Source organism: Eriocheir sinensis, unplaced genomic scaffold (assembly GCF_024679095.1).
Source record: "Eriocheir sinensis breed Jianghai 21 unplaced genomic scaffold, ASM2467909v1 Scaffold501, whole genome shotgun sequence".
Taxonomy (NCBI): domain Eukaryota; kingdom Metazoa; phylum Arthropoda; class Malacostraca; order Decapoda; family Varunidae; genus Eriocheir; species Eriocheir sinensis.
The window spans coordinates 55,001-60,000 of record NW_026111834.1 but is presented as its reverse complement, the minus strand read 5'-3'; the positions used below and the strand labels follow the sequence as shown (position 1 = coordinate 60,000).

Genomic DNA, 5,000 nt, shown 5'->3' with positions numbered 1-5,000 from the left:
GTCACCATTATCATCACCACCACCATCACCACCACCATTATAATACTCTGTTCGCTCTAACTTGGCGATTAAGCCCCTCCCACATCAACTATGGACGGCCCCAGCGCGTTAGTTTAGCGGGCGGATTTTATTTATAGTGGTTGCCGTGATGTGACTCGCTTGGCCCATGCTGCCCCCCGATACTCCATTTGAACGAAGCCGCTGGAGTCAGGGGTGGTTGACGGTCTGAGCCAATATTTTTAAACGTCTCACCTGTTTTAAAAGCCTCTCGTAGAAGTTGCTGGCTTTTCATAGACTGTTTTTCAGGGTTGTTATGATTTAAATCAAATGATTTAAATCAAGTGATTTACATCGACTTAAATCAGTGAAAAAATCTTGATTTAAATCGAAATTAAAAATATTTTATTTAAAATGATTTAGTTTTTATATCAAGTAAAATATCTAATATATATATATATATATATATATATATATATATATATATATATATATATATATATATATATATATATATATATATATATATATATATATATATATATATATATATATATATATATATATATATATATATATATATATATATATATATATATATATATATATATATATATATATATATATATATATATATATATATATATATATATATATATATATATATATATATATATATATATATATATAAGGAAGAAGGAAGAGCATGTGAAACAGTTGTACAGGAAAAGTATCACGTCTACTTGTCCTGTACTGATCCTGTACTGATCCTCTAGCAAGTCATTAAACTATGGTTTTATTTTACATTGGCCAAGTTTAATACAAGAAAATGGCCTCATAAGACTGAAACAAATAATCAGTGGAAACAAACAAGGATTAATGCAAAAAAAAAAAATCATTTCAATAAAAAGTCGATTTAAATAAAAAAAATCATGATTTTTTTCCAACCCTGGTGTTTTGTGATCCCAGTGATAGTTTTACACGGCCTCTGCATCATGAACTAGAAAAACTCCCATGAAAACCCGTGTGGCCTTGGGTAATAGTCGCAATGGGACTGTTGGAAATTATGAGTTGTTTGCGGTGGGACTTGAACTTGGCTCCTCGGGTTTACCACATCCGCGCACCGACCACTCGACCGTCACCTTCCCATCCTCAGCATTAACCAATCGCGAACCGTGAATGGCGAAGGAAAGAATTTGAAGAAGAATGAAGGAACATTTTAAGATAATGAAAAAAAAATGATGGAAAAAATGGGAATATGAAAACGAAATGGAAGATGGAAGGGGTAGTAAGGAGAATAATGATAAATAAGATAATAAGATAAAGAAGAAAAAAGAAGAAAAATAGGAATATGAAGATGAAATAGAAAATAAGATAAATAAAAAAAATAAAAAAAAGGGAAATATGAAAATGAAATGTAAGATAGAATGGAAAGTAAGAGGAATGAAGATAAATAAGATAGATAAGATAAAATAAGATAAAGAAGAAAAGAAGGAAAAGGGAAATATGAAGATAAAATAGAAAACAAGATAAAGAAAAATGAAGAAAAAAAGTGAAATATTAAAATGATATAGGTAGTAAAAGGAATGAAGATAAATAAGATAGATAAGATAAGATAAGATAGAAAGAAAAAACGAAGGAAAAAATGGGGAATAGGATGAAATGGAAGAGGGAATAAACGAAATGGGGAAAATTGGGAAAATGGGAATGGGGAAAAAAAGAAAAGTTAGTGTGGAAAATTAAATGGGGGATGGAATGGGTAGGAAATTGAATGATAAATAGGCAAAATTGGGTGAATGGGGAAATTGGGAATGGGGAAAAAAGGAAAAGATAATGTGGGAAGAGTACATAACCCTCCTCCCCATCACCCCCATTCCCTCCCCATCACCCCCATTCCCTCCCCATCACCCCAATTCCTTCCCCATTTCCTCCCCAATACAATACACTAAATTGGGAAGGGTAGAAGAAGGGAAGGGGAGTCATTTATCAATCCCCATCACCCCCCATTTCCTCCCATTTCTTCCCCATTAAAATACACAATGGGGAAATGGGGTGAAATGGGGAGGGGGGAAGGGGGGATATTTTGCCAAGTTAATGTGAGCTGAGTACACTCCCCATACCACCCCATCACCTCCCCAATCACCCCCTACCCCATTTCTCCCCATTCCCATATTTTTACCCATTCCCTATTCTCCCCACGTTTACTAATCTCCCTCTTTACCTTCCCATTTCCTCCCCGTTCCCTCCATTTCCCTATCTCCCCTCCTCCCCATTCCTCCCCCTTTTCTCCCCATTTCCTTCTTTCTCTCCCCTATTCCTCCCCTCCATTTCTCGTTTTCCTCGTCTTTCCTCCCATTTTCTCCCTCCCCACCTCCATATATCCTCCCCACTTTCTTTTCCCTTCACCCCTATTTCTCTCCTTATCCATCCTCTCCTCCATCTCCTTTCTCCCCACCTCCCAAATTTCTCCCTTCACCATCTCCCTTCCACCCCCAAATAAGCTCCCCTTTTACTCTACCAATAATTAACCCTCCCCAGTTCCCCTCCTTTTCCTCCCCACTCCAAATTTAATCACCCAATGTAGCCCACCAATAACTACTCCTCCCCACTCATCATGTTGTCTCCCCTCCACTTCCCTATCTCCCCTCACCTCCCTACCCCTTCCAAGCTCCTCATCCCCTCCACTTCTCCCTCCTCCCCTCCCCATCTCCTCCCCATCATCCCCAAAATAATCTCCCCATGTAGCCCAACAGTAACCAATCCCCACTTTACCTCCCCATTGTTTCCTCCCCACCCCTAGAATAAGCTCCCCACTTAGCATGCTAGCAATAATCTCCCCTCCCCAGCGCTCCCCGTTAGCTTCCCTTCCCACCACCACTCCCAAATTTTAATCTCCCCATGAACCCCACCAGTAACTCCCCTATTCCTCCCCGCCCTTTCCCCATTGCCGCCCCGCCCTTCCCTTTTTTTCCTCCCCTCCATATCCCGTTTTCCTCGTCTTTCCTCCCATTTACTCCCTCCCCACCTCCATATATCCTCCCCTTCCTTCTTTCTCTTCCCCCTTGCCTCCCAATTCCTCCCCATTTTCCCTCTCCTTTCCTTCTCCTTCCCACTCTCCTCCTTTTCCTCCCCATCCCAAGAGTAAGCTCCCCAGGTAGCCCACCACCAATTAATCCTCCCCATTAGGCTACCTCCTCACCACTAAATTTATCTCCCCACGTAACCCAGGAGTAACAACCTCCCCTCTCCCCCATTCCCTCCCCACTAGGTTTCCACCCCACCCCAAATTTATCCTCCCCAAGTAGCCCAGCATTAACAGCCTCCCCACTCCCCCATTCCCTCCCCATTAGCTTTTCTCCCCACTAGGCTTCCTCCCCACCCCCTAAATTAATCTCCCCTTGCAGCATATTAAGTAACTCCAATCCCCACTTTCCCTCCCCAGTAGCTTTCCTCCCCACCCCAGAATTAATCTCCCCACGTAGCCCACCAGTAACAACCTCCCACTCCCCCTTTCTCCCCTTAGGTGGCGGCGGCGGACATGGGGACGCGGGAGGAGGGGAGGGGGACGTGCTGCCCCTGCAGACCGTGCCCCCCCACCCGACAGGGCCCGGACACGAAGGTAAGGGGGGGAGAGGAAGGGGAGGAAGGGTGAGTGGAAAGGGGGGTGGGAAATCAGAAGGTAAGAAAAGGGGAAGGGGAAGAGGGATAGAGGAGAGGGGAAAGGGAAGGGGATATTGAAGGGAGGGAGGAAAGGGAAGGGGAAAGTGAGGGAAGGTAAAGGAAGGAAGAGGAAAGGTAAGGAGGGAGGGAAAGGAGGGACCAAAAGAAATGGGGAGGGGAAAGAGGAAAAAAAGGGAGGGGACCAAAAAGAAATGGGGAGGGGAAAGAGGAAAGAAAGGGAGGGGAACGAGACACTGAATGGGGAGAAAGAGGAAATGAAGAATGAGGTGGAGGGGGGAATGGGAAGGGAGGGGAAGGGAAAAGGGGAACGCAATGAGAGGGGAAGAAAAAGGAAGGGGGGAGCGGATGGGGAAGGAGAATGGAAGGAGGGGAAACAGGTGGAGTGGAGGAAGAAGGGGAAGAAGGGAAAGGGGAGGGGAAACTAATAGAGGATGAAGGGGATTTGTTGGGGAAGAGAGAGAGAGAGAGAGAGAGAGAGAGAGAGAGAGAGAGAGAGAGAGAGAGAGAGAGAGAGAGACGGAGCGAGATATATTAAACAACAAAAAGAGTGTCAGAGAGAGAGAGAGAGAGAGAGAGAGAGAGAGAGAGAGAGAGAGAGAGAGAGAAAATCAAGGTAAGAATTAATTATAGAAACAGGTGGATAAAAATCTTACTTTCTTACTCTTTCTTTCTCTCTTTCTTTCTTTATTTTACTTTTTTTTTATCAGAGGAGAATGTTCAATAATAATTACTCGTGTGTGTGTGTGTGTGTGTGTGTGTGTGTGTGTGTGTGTGTGTGTGTGTGTGTGTGTTATGGGGGCTGTATACCTGTTGATTGTGTGCGTGTGTGTGCGTGAGAGAGAGAGAGAGAGAGAGAGAGAGAGAGAGAGAGAGAGAGAGAGAGAGAGAGAGAGACCACCAGCATTACTACTACTATTACTACTACTACTACTACTACTACTACTACTACTACTACTACTACTACTACTTCCACCACCACTTAAGCCACATCTCTTTAAATTGAGGAGGAGGAGGAGGAGGAGGAGGGAGTGGTATCATCATAGAAAACGGATTTATCTTGCCTGTTAATTTTAAGGGGAAGCAAAATTATTATTATTATTATTATTATTATTATTATTATTATTATTATTGTTGTTGTTGTTCTCGTACTGGAGTTAAAAAAAAGAGGAAAAATAAGAGGAATTTAATTAAGATGAAACAAAAGAACGAAAAAAAAGAGGAAAATGAGGAAAGGAAGAGTGAGAGGAAAATGAGGTAGAGGGAAGAGGAGCAAGAGGAAGAGGGAGAAGAAGGAGGGAAAAAAAGAGGAAATGATAGAAAGT

The 5,000-nt window shown here is 42.4% G+C and overlaps 1 protein-coding gene across 1 annotated transcript in view; it reads left to right on the top strand.

Moving 5' to 3' along the window:
- Positions 1-3,575: 3,575 nt before the first annotated feature.
- LOC126992803 (integumentary mucin C.1-like) overlaps positions 3,576-5,000 on the top strand; it is a 39,663-nt gene continuing 38,238 nt past the window's right edge. The window contains exon 1 of the mRNA XM_050851643.1: positions 3,576-3,616. The gene's annotated coding sequence lies outside the window, so the exon portion shown is untranslated. The remainder of the gene's footprint in view (positions 3,617-5,000) is intronic.